Source organism: Pelobates fuscus, chromosome 1, assembly GCF_036172605.1.
Source record: "Pelobates fuscus isolate aPelFus1 chromosome 1, aPelFus1.pri, whole genome shotgun sequence".
NCBI lineage: Eukaryota > Metazoa > Chordata > Amphibia > Anura > Pelobatidae > Pelobates > Pelobates fuscus.
In genome coordinates this window covers 125,192,008-125,205,303 of record NC_086317.1, presented here as the reverse complement: position 1 = coordinate 125,205,303, position 13,296 = coordinate 125,192,008, and positions in this window count along the sequence as shown.

Sequence of the window (13,296 nt, the reverse complement as noted above, 5' to 3'; positions counted from 1 at the left end):
TCCATCCACCAATGTCACGTTGCACCACAGACTGTCCAGGAGTTGGCAGATGCTTTAGTCCAGGTCTGGGAGGAGATCCCTCAGGAGACCATTCGCCACCTCATCAGGAGCGTGCACAGGCATTGTAGGGAGGTCATACAGGCACGTGGAGGCCACACACCCTACTGAGCCTCATTTTGACTTGTTTTAAGGACATTACATCAAAGTTGGATCAGCCTGTAGTGTGTTTTTCCACTTTAATTTTGAGTGTGACTTCAAATCCACACCTCTATGGGTTGAAAAATTTGATTTCCATTTTTTTATTTTTGTGTGATTTTGTTGTCAGCACATTCAATTATGTAAAGAACAAAGTATTTAAGAAGAATATTTAATTTATTCAGATCTAGGATGTGTTATTTTTGTGTTCCCTTTATTTTTTTGAGCAGTGTATAAATAAATCCAATCCCAAGTACTAATATCAAATTTGGCACTTTAACTGGGCAAATTCATATTTTATAGTCCAATTACTTTCTCTCCCACTTGAAAGAGTTGTCCTATTGTACTCTCCTATTGTACTTTTAAGTACCGTATATACTCGAGTATAAGCCGACCCGAATATAAGCCGAGGCCCCTAATTTTACCCCAAAAAACTGGGAAAACTTATTGACTCGAGTATAAGACTAGGGTGAGAAATGCAGCAGCTACTGGTAAATTTCTAAATAAAATTAGATCCTAAAAAAAATATATTAATTGAATATTTATTTACAGTGTGTGTATAATGAATGCAGTGTGTGTGTATGAATGCAGTGTGAGTGTATGAGTGCAGCGTGTGTGTATGAGTGCAGCGTGTGTGTATGAGTGCAGCGTGTGAGCGTATGAGTGCAGCGTGTGAGCGTATGAGTGCAGCGTGTGAGCGTATGAGTGCAGCGCGTGAGCGTATGAGTGCAGCGTGTGAGCGTATGAGTGCAGTGTGTGTGTGTGTGTGTGTGTTGCAGAGCCTTGGTGGGGGATGGGCAATTTTTTTTTTTTTATTATTATTTTAATATTTTTTGTATTATTATTTAATATTTTTATTTATTTAATTTAATTTTTTATTATTTTTGTATTATTATTTAATTTTTCTTTTTTTTATTACTACTAATTATTTTTTTTTCGTCCCCCCTCCCTGCTTGATACATGGCAGGGAGGGGGGCTCTCCTTCCCTGGTGGTCCAGCATTGGCAGTTCAGTGGGGGGCTGTGGGGGCTGTGAGAGATGTTACTTACCTCTCCTGCAGCTCCTGTCAGCTCTCTCCTCCTCTGCGCCGTCCGTGCAGCTCCCTCTGTCAGCTCCCAGTGTAAGTCTCGCGAGAGCCGCGGCTCTCGCGAGACTTACACTGGGAGCTGACCGAGGTGCTGTACGGACGGCGCGGAGGAGGAGAGAGCTGACAGGAGCTGCAGGAGAGGTAAGTAAACTCTCTTACAGCCCCCACAGCCCCAGTCTGTATTATGGCAATGCAAATTGCCATAATACAGACTATTGACTCGAGTATAAGCCGAGTTGGGTTTTTTTAGCACAAAAAATGTGCTAAAAAACTCGGCTTATACTCGAGTATATACGGTAAATTCTTCCTATAATATCTAGGGAATATCCTTTCTTTAGTAAATGGTGTACCAACAATAAGGTTTACTTTTCGTAATCTCATATATAACCACAGTTTTGATGCATACAAGCAAATTTGCCCAAACCTTGTAGTAATATTAATTCATACCAGCAATGGATACTGTGAGAGGAAGGCTGATCTTGCAGCTTCTCACTCCTCCCTCACGGGACCTCTGTGATGCCGGGAGCCAGAATATGACATCATTCCGGCCCCGGCATTCTAAACGGTGGACGGCAGGAGTGAGGAGCTGCCCCACACTGAAACATTTTAATTGTGTGTGTGTATGTGTGTGTGTGTGTGTTAGTGTTTGACTGTCAGTGAGTGCCTGTGTGTGTGTGTCTGTCAGCGAGTGACTATGTGTGTCAGTGAGTGTGTGTGTGTGTGTGTGTCAGTGAGTGAGTGTATGCCTGTCAGTGAGTGTGTCTGTATTTGTGTCTGTCAGTGACTGAGTATGTGTCTGACAGTGAGTGAGTGTGTCTGTCAGTAAGTGTATGTGTCTGTCAGTGAGTGTGTCTGTCAGCGTGTGTGCGCGCGTGTGTGTGTGTGTGTGTCAGTGAATGTGTGTCAGTGAGTGAGTGTGTGTCTGTGAGTGTGTGTCTGTGTTCTCTCTGCTCCCTCTCGCTGCGCGTGCTAAGCCTTCCCATGCTAAGTACACTGAACAAATACAGTAAAACTGCACATTTTAGAGTGGCCTTTTATTGTGGCCAGCCTAAGGCACACCTGTGCAATAATCATTCTGTATAATTAGCATCTTGATATGCCACACCTGTGAGGTGGATGGATTATCTCGGCAAAGGAGAAGTGCTCACTAACACAGATTTAGACAGATTTGTGAACATTATTTGAGAGAAATAGGCCTTTTGTGTACATAGAAAAAGTCTTAGATCTTTGAGTTCAGCTCATAAAAAATAGGGGCAAAAATAAAAGTGTTGCATTTATAAATTTGTTCAGTGAAGTTAGACCATTTTCAAATGTTTTGACACTTTCCTCTGTCTTATGGGTGTACATGATCCGGACCCATATTCAGGAATAGCTAAGCAAAAGTTTGCTGCAATTCTTCTACGATTCCTCTATAGAGAATCACTGTATCCAATAATTCTCAATGGCCAATTGTGACGGCACTGCACATTCACCTGCGATATCACGGTATGTTACGGTACGAGAACCAGGAAGTGAGATTCCTGGCTCTCATACACAGAGGGCAAAAATGCATGGTTTGAACTCATGCTTCCAAGCCTTATAATTAGTTTTGATATTGGATTTAGGGGGGTCAGGCAGGTGGACAAGACTGCAGGCAGTATAACAACTTCAATAAGATGAAGTTGTTAAATTGCCTACAGTGTCATTTTTACAAATATTTATAGCTATAAGTAGCCTTTTTCTTTATGTAAGGATTAAAATCGCTTAGAGGCCATTCATTCTCTCTATTATGAGCATACAAAAAGAAAAGAAGTGTGTGACATTTTTACTAACTGCTAAATTAAATTTTCAATATGTGGAAGACAAAAATAATCTTCCTAAAGCATTAAACAGCTGCAGCAATTGACAATGTCTCATTTTTACCTATGGGCAGTGAATCCTCACAAGTGTTTTTTAATGTATTCTGCTAATCAAAGTAAGTATCCTAATCATAACAGAATACTGTGAGAAGACTACAAATGCACACAGGTGTCTTATAATACAGCAATTATTTTGGTGATAATGCCAACAAAAAAAACATTAAAATATTCTAATTAAAATTGAAATTCATTTGCATTGAACAAATGTCATTGAAAAACTAAAATCTTCTTAATTATGGGTGATTGGGCTCTGTGCCAACTATGTGTTTTGGATTAATTTTCCATAAAACAGCCTGAGACGCAGATAGAAAAATAATCAAACTTTTTTCAATGTGAAAATCTATTACAATCAGCAAAAAAACGTGGATTTGATATGTACAGTGTTTTTTTCTATAAATCAATTATTACATTATTATTAATAATTTAATAGTTTTCCTTTATTTAACCATTCATTCTCTCTCTTTTGTAGCTCAGTTTTATTAGTGATTTTAATAATAATAAATGTATTAGTGCACATATTTTAGCCCATTTGTTTTACTACTTTTTACTAATGATTTTAATAATAATCCATTTATAAGGGCACATATGTAATGTAGCCCATTTTCTATATAGTGTATATTGGATTAGCCCCATTAGTCCAGTTGACAAGATGCCAAAATATTAGCGTGTTGCAGTATGCAATGATACCTTTTATATTGGACTAACATAATATTTCAAAGACAAGCTTTCAAGAGTTTTCCTCTCTTCCTCAGGTCTGAAGCAATACTGATCAATCTGATAGAGTTTAACACTTAAAACAACTGATGTTAGAGATGGGGGGGGAGGGGGAGAGGTGATTGTGGTGTCATAAATAGCAGCAGATGTGCCTGAAAGTGAAAGGTGCAGGTTGGCTGAGAATAGCCAGAAAAAGTAAATAAACAGAGCCTAGTGCTCCCCGAGTCCTCTTCTGCCTCCCTTCGGCCGCATATCAGTGCCTGTGGGCCATGAGGAAGATCTTTGATCTCGCCACCAGCCCATGAAGGCACACAGCAGGGCCGGCGCTCAGATAGCGCCGGCTCTGCATGGGCCGGCTGGGGAGATCCTGTGATCTCCACTGTCGGCCTCGGGTCATGGCCATCGCAGCCCACTGGGCATTTGCCCGGTATGCCCAGTGGCCAGTGCGGGTCTGATTGCACAGCATTTTCATATACGCTATGTACATGCATAAGTGTATACATGTGTACACATATATGTATATATAAAGAGAGAGAGAGAGAAACTGAGTTTATGTAAAGGTATGTATGTATAGTTCTGTATAGGTTGGTTGTATGAATTAGAAATATAAAAAGTATAAGATTATGGCATGTAAGTCTATTACAAAATAATTGTGGAAAAACTAGATTGGCCATCTGCTATTGAGAATTAACTTTTTCCCGTAGAGGCTAGCAGGTATACATTAGTTTGTAACATCCATGGAGCTGATTTGGAAGAGAATGCTTTTTATAAACGCCCACAGATATGAACTGTATGCACCAACATTAGCAATTAATGTTACTATCACTTTTATTTATGGCAACCTGAATAGTATACAGAAAAAATAGTATAACAAATTAGAATACACAGAGTACAGATAACCTATACAAGGATGGATAGAGGTCTTTGCAAAGCTGTAATTGGATTGGAGGAAGGCAGATGTTGTTTCTATATCTAAAAAGGGTTCAAAATCCTTGCCTGGAAATTATAGACCCGTGAGCTTAACTTCTGTGACTGGGAAAATATTTGAAGGGCTATTAAGGGATAATATTCAGGAATAAATTTTGAAAACCTTTATTAGCAATAATCAGCATGGTTTTATAAAAAAAAAAAGGTCATGTCAATCTAACCTAATTGCATTTTACAAAGAAGTAAGTAGAATTATAGATCAGGGTGTTGCAGTGGATGTGATCTACTTGGATTTTGCCACGGCATTTAAATAGGTTAGTCTTCAAACTAAAAGAAATTGGTGTAGCTAAATATTCTTGTTCTTGGGTAGAACATTGGCTTAAGGATAGAGTATGAGTTGTCATCAATGGTACATTTTCAAGCTAGACAAAAGTGGTAAGTGGTGTCGCTCAGGGTTCTGTTTTGGGACCACTTCTATTTAACATATTTATAAATTATCTTGAAATAGGCATTGAAAGCCATGTTTCAGTGTTTGCAGTTGACAAGTAAAGTAATAAAATGTGAACAGGATATTGCCTTGCTGCAGAGGGATTTAGATTAAATTGGGGGACTGGGCACTAAAACGGCAGATGAAACTTAACGTAGAGAAATGCAAAGTTATGCACTTCGGGGTAACCCTAAATGGCAGTGAATTAGGGGTAACCACACACAAGAAGAATTTGGGAATTGTTATAGACAACAGATTAGACAAATGTCAGTCTGCCGTTGCTAAGGCCAGTAAGGTTTTGTCATGTATAAATAGGGGCATACATTCTCGGGACGAAAATATAATTTTGCCTCTTTATAAATCGCTGGTAAGAGCACGCCTTTAAATATGCTGTGCATTGTTAACACGAAAAATAAAATCAAACAAGGAAACTCAAAACAGGATTAAGTTCATCTCTAATTATAAAACCATTACACCAAAAATGCTGACTATTTTGCTGAAACATTGGCAGATATTACCTAAGTGAAATTCCAACATCTTGGATTTTACTTCTTCCCCTATGTCCGTATGCAAAAAAAGCCCATCACAAGATAGTTTAGTAAATGCAGATCTTCATATTCCAAAGAAAACTAATTGTATTAATTGTATTGATCCTGCAAAAAAAATGAATTTTCCCTTTTTGAATTGCCTTGCTAGTAATGCCATAATATGCAGGGATGTTTTTCATCAACCGTATAATGGCAAGAGATCCAAAATTCAAGATATGTATGAGGGAAACCACACAAGACATAAGTCCACTATTCTTACTGTATTAGCGGACTTGCCAATAACAGCTAATTTTAAGGAATATAAACATAATATCTCCCAACTCAAATTTGGAATAATAGAATACATTCCAGAAACGAGAAGAAAGTAACGACAGGGTTAAAAAAAAAAAAAACAATTGTGAATCCAGGAATTGGATTCCCTAAGTGGAAAAAGGCCTAAATTGTGAATACAATCTGTTACTAAAACAATCTGAATACTATCTGTTTTTATTTAAGAATTTTTTACTTTTATTTTTATTTTTTTATTCTTAGATCCTGTTGGATTTCATTTTGGCATTGCAGAGCACCTTTCACTTCCTACAGAGGCACATTGGGTCACCATCACTTACTTGTCACTTTAAACAGTTGTGCTCAAAAGTGTTCATACCCTGGCAGAAATTTAAAAATGTTGGCATTGAGTTTGAAAATATGACTGTACGTGCAAAACAATGTATTTTATTGAAGGATAGTGATCATATAAAGCCATTTATTATCACATAGTTGTTGGGCTCCTTTTTAAATCATAATGATAACCGAAATCTCCCAAACGGCCCTAATCAAAAGTTTACATACCCTTAGTAAGTGGTGGAAAATGTGGGGATCAAGAGAAGATTAGGTAGACCAATAAAGATTTCAGCCACAACTGGTAGAAGAATTGTTCGGGATACAAAGAAAAACCCACAGGTAACCTCAGAAGAAATACGGACTGCTCTGGAAAAAGACATTGTGGTTGTTTCAAGGAGTACAATACAACAATACTTGAACAAAAATGAGCTGCCAGAAAGGAGCCTTTACTGTGCCAAGGCCACAAAAAAGACCGGTTACAATATGCCCAACAACACCTTGACATACCTCACAGCTTCTGGCACACTGTAATATGGAGTGATGAGACCAAAATAGAACTTTAGGGTCACAACCATGAGAGCTATGTTTGGAGAGGGGTCAACAAGGGCTATAGTGAAAAGAATACGATCTCCACTGTGAAGCATGGTGTTGGTGGCTCACTGATGTTTTGATGGTATGTGAGCTCTAAAGGCACGAGGAATCTTGTGAAAATTGATGGCAAGACAATGGCGCTCTTGGGCTTTCCAGCATGACAATGATCCTAAGCAAAAGGCCAAGTTGACCCACCAGTGGCAGCAGAAAAGGGTGAAGATTCTGGAGTGACTATCACAGTCTTCTAAACTAATATCACCGAGCCACTATGGGGAGATCTCAAACTCTCAAACTTGCGGTTAATGCAAGATGACCAAAGACTTTGCATGACCTGGAGGCATTTTGCCAAGACGAATCTGCAGCTAAACCACATGCAAGAATTAGGGGCCTCATAGACAACTATTACAAAATACTGCATGCTGTTATTGATGCTAAATGGGGCAATACACAGCATTATGAACTAAGGGTATGTAGACTTTTGGACAGGGGTCATTTCATTTTTTTCTTTGCCATGTTTTGTCTTATGATTGTGCCATTCTGTTATAACCTACAGTTGAATATGAATCCCATAAGAATTAAAAGAAATGTGTTTTGCCTGCTCACTCATGTTAGGGTATGCAAGCTTTTGAGCACAACTGTATATTGTGTTGTTTTGTTGTTATCAATGACCCTTTACCATTAGCATGGCATTGTTGTGTTTTTCCAACTGTTAACAATGGCTTGTATTATAATCACCAATAGTATTATGAAGTTTTTAATATTGACATTTATAAAAAAAAATAGATGCCATCTTTTATGTACAATATCTATAAATTGTATATGCAATTATGACTTTTTGTTTTGTTTTATTGTGTTTAAATGTCCATGCTATATGAGTTCCAGTCCTGTACTGGTAAAAAAAAAATTGGCCCGGGCATTTATGAATCACAGCAGCCCACCAAGAACGGGGCGGGCCAAGAGGGGGTGTGCGTTTTGTCATCACAAATGACAAGCACGCCCCCTCTCAAAGTTAGCATGTTGGTTCAATGCGCAGAGTCCTGCTGAAGAGCTCTTGCATGAAAAAAAGGACTAGTTATTGTTTTACGCAGAGCAAGCAAATTGAGTAACATGCTTGCGCTGTGTTTGCTTGTGACATGTCTCTGGTGTCTGCATAAATGGGATACCAAAGGACAAAAGTGTAAGGAAAGCGTATTGTACATGTGTTTAGGGCCTGATTGTGGGATTGAGTGTGTGTAGAGTTAGTTGATTGTGGTGTTGTGTTTTGTGTAAATTTTGGTTTCAGTTGTGTTGTGTTTGTGGTGTAATGTGTATAGCTAGGGGCTGTAGAGAAAGAGAGAGTGTGAGTATAGGGGATGTAGCGAGTGTGCGCATAGGGGCTGTAGTGTATGTGTGTATAGATGATGTAGTGTGTGTGTGTAGGGGTTGTAAAGTGTCTGTGTTTAGGGAAAGTAGTGTGTGTTTGCTTACAGGGGATCTAGTGTCTTCAGAGGGGATCCAGAGTGTGTATGTAATTAATGTAGTGTGTGTGGGTGGTGCAATGTATTCCTATAGGGGATCTAGTATGTGTGGAGGACCCAGAGTTTGCATAGGATATTTAGTTTGTGTGTACAGTATGTGTGTGTGTAGCGGATTCAGAGTGTGCATAGGGATTCTAGTGTGTGTATGTAGAGGATCCATAGTTATGTATTGGAGCTAGCGGGTGTGTTTAAGGGATGTAGTGTGTTTGTCTGGAATGTAATGTGTGTAGGGGTGCAGTGTGTGTAAGGGATGCACTGGGTGTGAAGGGTGCACTATGTGTGTGAAGGGAGCCCTGTGTTTTAGGGTTGCAGGGTGTGTGAGGGGTGGAGGGTGTGTATGTGAAGGGTGCAGTGTGGTGTTTGGAGTGCACTGTGTATGTGAAGGGTTGCATTGTGTTTGTGAATGGTGCAGTGTGTGTGAAGGGTGCACTGTGTATGAAGGGTGCTTTGTGGTGTTGTGTGTGTGTGTATGTTAAGGATGCACTGTGTGTTTGGGGTGCTCTGTGGTGTTTGGGGGGCAGTGTGTGTTTGTGTGTATGAGGGGTGCTGTGTGGTGTTTGGGGTGCTGTGTGGTGTTTAGGATGCAGTGTGGCGTTTGGGTTGTAGTGTGTGTGGAGGGGTGCAGTGTGGTGTTTGGGGTGCTGTGGGATGGGGTAACATTAAAACATATGTATATGTTTGTGTGTTTTTTTTTAAATTAAATTATATAAGTAAAAATATATTTAGAATTAGAAAGAGTGGGAGTTTAGGTCTGAAGTGGTCAAAGGGCTAGATAGGGGCATGAACCCTGGATTATTAAAGTGAATTTAAAGAGAAATCACTGACTAAATAAGATAATGATGATAGCTCAGTGGGCTAATGCATAATCAGTAGAATCTGTTAAACCCTTGTGTCAGGCAGGGTTGACTCGGCCTTTCATCTTTCCGATGTAGATAAAATGAGTAGATAAAATAGTAACAACCCCTGGATGTTGGGCTAAAGTAACATCCACAGGATGTACTTGAAAACTGAATGTACCTTTCCTGGTTAAAAAAGGGGGGGGGAGGGGTAAAAGTATATCAATAATTAGTATAAATCATGGACACAATAGGTATGTTCAAAATATTTACCTAGTGTGACAAGAAAAGAAGAACATATAGATCAAAGATTGATCTATACTTTTTTTTCTTTTCTTGTCACACTAGGTAAATAGTTTGAACATACCTATTGTGTCCATGATTTATACAAAATTTTTATATACTCCCCCCCCCCCCTTTTTTTTTAACAACATAACAATAAAAGTGAGGTTTTAGACATATTAATATCTCATCATTTTCCTCTTTAAAATATAATATTTAGTTTATGTCCCAGACAAAGGTAAGAATGGCCAGTCCGGGCCTGCTGGAGATTAGTCTTTTACATTTTGACCCTTTTGGGCCATGGTCTTCCGTTTTGCTTTAAGAATTCCAGTCCTGGTAATTTAGTTTAATAATTAGAACTGTTAGGATGTCAGATACAATGTCCCATTCATGTCAAGATGTGTTGGGTTCTTCATTTGTTTATAGGACTTCCACTACCACTCTGTTGCTGTACTGTAAGTTGATTAAAGGGACACTCCACTGCCCAAATACAAAATAAATAAGAAAATATCTGTTTAGTAGATATACCACAAATAAAAATGTGCAAGCATGTAATTATGGTTTTTGCATTAAGGGTATATCTAAAATCATATCTAGTTCTCTTGTCTGCTGCCTTTGGAAGCTCTATCCTTCCACCCCGCCTAGACTTTCTGTGGTTGTCCAATCACAGACTTCCCAATACAGCTAAATGAGAAGTCTTTGTAAGTCAAGTGATCTGGACAATTGCTGCCTCTTGAGGTCAGCTGCATTGAGCTAACCCAGGAATTTACATTACTTGTTGTCTGCTTGAAAGCCAAGGGGTGTAACCAGGGTAATATATAAAAGTGTCAATTTCTATTGAAATCTGCACTTTTTGCAAAATGAACAAAAAATAGGACACACTCTTCACACATAAAGCTATTCAGCAAGCTAAAGTTGTTTAGTGGTCTGGAGTGACCCTTTAAGTGTAGCCATTATTTGCTTTGTTCATGTCAGCATAACTAGTACTCGATAGTGAATGATCTAGTGTTAAATACAATACCTGCCATTTGATGGACGATCACAGAGGGTTGTGCCACCTTGATGCATTTTTGCGTTTGAAAAATCCATTCATAAACATAAACCAGCTAGCCTCTCACATTTTACTATACCATATTAAAATCACTTAAATCCAGTCTGCCCTGATTTTAAAGAATAATCTCTAAAGCCCTAAATATAGTCAACAAGACTTTATTATAACCACCACCAAAAGATCACCCACTTTTGAATGGAAAGGCATCACGGTATAAAGCTGCAGGACACTCATCTTTCTTCCATTCTGTGCGAGTATATCAGAAAACATTATTTGAAGTAAGTGAATGCCATGCATCTTAAATTTCAATTTTTAGTAAATATATTTAAAAACCTCCTAGCTGGTGATAAAAAGTGATAACATAATAGAAACAAGTGCAAATAAAATGCATGCTATAGAAAACAATCTATGCTATTTCAGCTATTCAACATTAACAGAAAAAATTGTACAGTAATAATTATTGTCATGATGCAATGGCATAAATAACCAATATCGCCAATTTAGTAGTAAGGCTATTTTTCAATATTTTTATTCTTATTATTGTATTTGTTTAATTGTATTAATTAGACCACATATTACATCCATATATTGTTAAATTCCTACTATTACTAATAGCTGTTCCTGGAAACATATAAAAGTAATAAAAAAGAAAGTAATATTTAACTTTTATCCTAGTTCAATGGATATTATCACAATGAAATAATAAATATTATATTATACATAGTAAATCAGTGTGCAATGAACAGTTTCTTTCTTCAATTTTCTTAGTTCTGGTTTTGTAGGTTAAGGAAGAAAAGAGGAATAATGTGTCAAATAAACTGAAAGGACAACTGCCATTAAATGTTCATTTCTAATTTTTTAAAGTTTATTATATTTAATGAAACTTTATGGGAGGTTTTTTTTTTAGTGATGTGTATTGATTTTGTTGAGAGAATGTCAGATTTTTTTTATCTGCCTAAGCAGCCATGTTGGGTCAGACTCTACTGTTATTTTACACTGTGTAATACTGTGTTTTGATTTTATTGTTACTGCGGTCCCTGAGGAAGTTCCTTGCGGAATGAAACGCATAGGACCTACCGCTTTCTTTTTTTATCCTATGCTAATTGGTGATTATTCACCTTTTTAAACAATAAAAAAGCAGATTTTTCACCCTTATCCATTTGAAGTCCTGTGTACCATTGGTCTTCCTGCAGTGAGAAGGGGATCTTTAGCCCCCCACATCATCGGGGGGAGGCACCCTATGAGCGCTTCACTCTTCGTTATCTCGTGAGTGCATTCTTGTACAGCGCTTGATTAATTGTGCATACTGTATCACACTATTTTTCTTTTTATGTTCCTTTTTTAGATTTGTTCAGCCGCATCCTGCATATTTGTCTATGGTTTTCTACAGTTAGCTGACCAACTGCTGCTCAACCTATCTTACCTGTTGCTACAGTTTCATACAGAGCAATCACAGCAGCATATAAGTTAGGTTGAGCAGCAAGGAAAATGGGGTGAACTGAGTTGTAGAAATCCACTCACGTAATCCTAGTGGAGTTCTGAATATAATTAACTTTCCCTTAAACAATAGGAGACAGTATCAGTATTAACAGAGTATACAAGAGGGCATAAAGGGGGGGCGGGGCCGGGCCGCCGAGCTGCATGGCAGCAAAGCACTGAAGCTCCGGGCCTGAGCTCCAGAAAAAGGCACTACACCCGCATGCAGACTGCCCTATAACTGGATTTTTTGCCATAATGTCATGGAGAATCACATAAGCTACAACCCGATACCAGATTATCGCCAACTACATACTGGACACATTGAAACGGCCCACTCCGGCCTACATGACAGAGTCGGCCTGGATAAAGATGGCCGCTGGGTGAGAACCAGCAACCGATCCTCTGGCCAGATAAGGAAGCATACCAGACATGGTGGCCCCCACGAAAAGCCGTGCCGGCTTGCGATGCGGCCCTGCTCCGCCCCCCCCCCCGGCCGGTGGGGGTGATCCCGGCCTCCTGGAGATGGCACGCTCCAAGGCGGGATTCGCCGCACGGAGACCATGCCGCTCTCCAATACAGGCAAGGCTGCCTACGTCTGGCCCGCCTGAACTCTAACCTGGGAACATACAAGAAGAGAGACACTCTCAACCTCCTGGGAACTCCCGGTAACTATTATGACCAAACCCACCTTTGCATGCACGAAGGATCTGCCACACTATGGGAGACCTAACCATTGAACCGACACTTACAAGACAGGTGGGACTTTGGTGCCCAGACCGCATGGCGGTGGCACACTCAAGGGCAAAGGAACAACTACAGCCCGTCCGAAAACTTACCCCTGAAGGAGAAGCGACAAGAGGGTCTAACATGGGCGGCTCACACTGGCCCTGGCAGGGCCGAGCGCTGGACGGATCAACCAGGCCGTGGCCTCGACCGCGGGAGAGGTGGGTGCCCGGGCGTCTGGGTCTGGGGTCCCCGGAAAGCCTAGTCCCTGGCGCTGTGAGCCCGGTGGGGCGAGACTACGCCGCCCCCCTCGACGGACCGGTGGTCGTGGGGGGCGGACATCGGCCTCAAGTATGCGG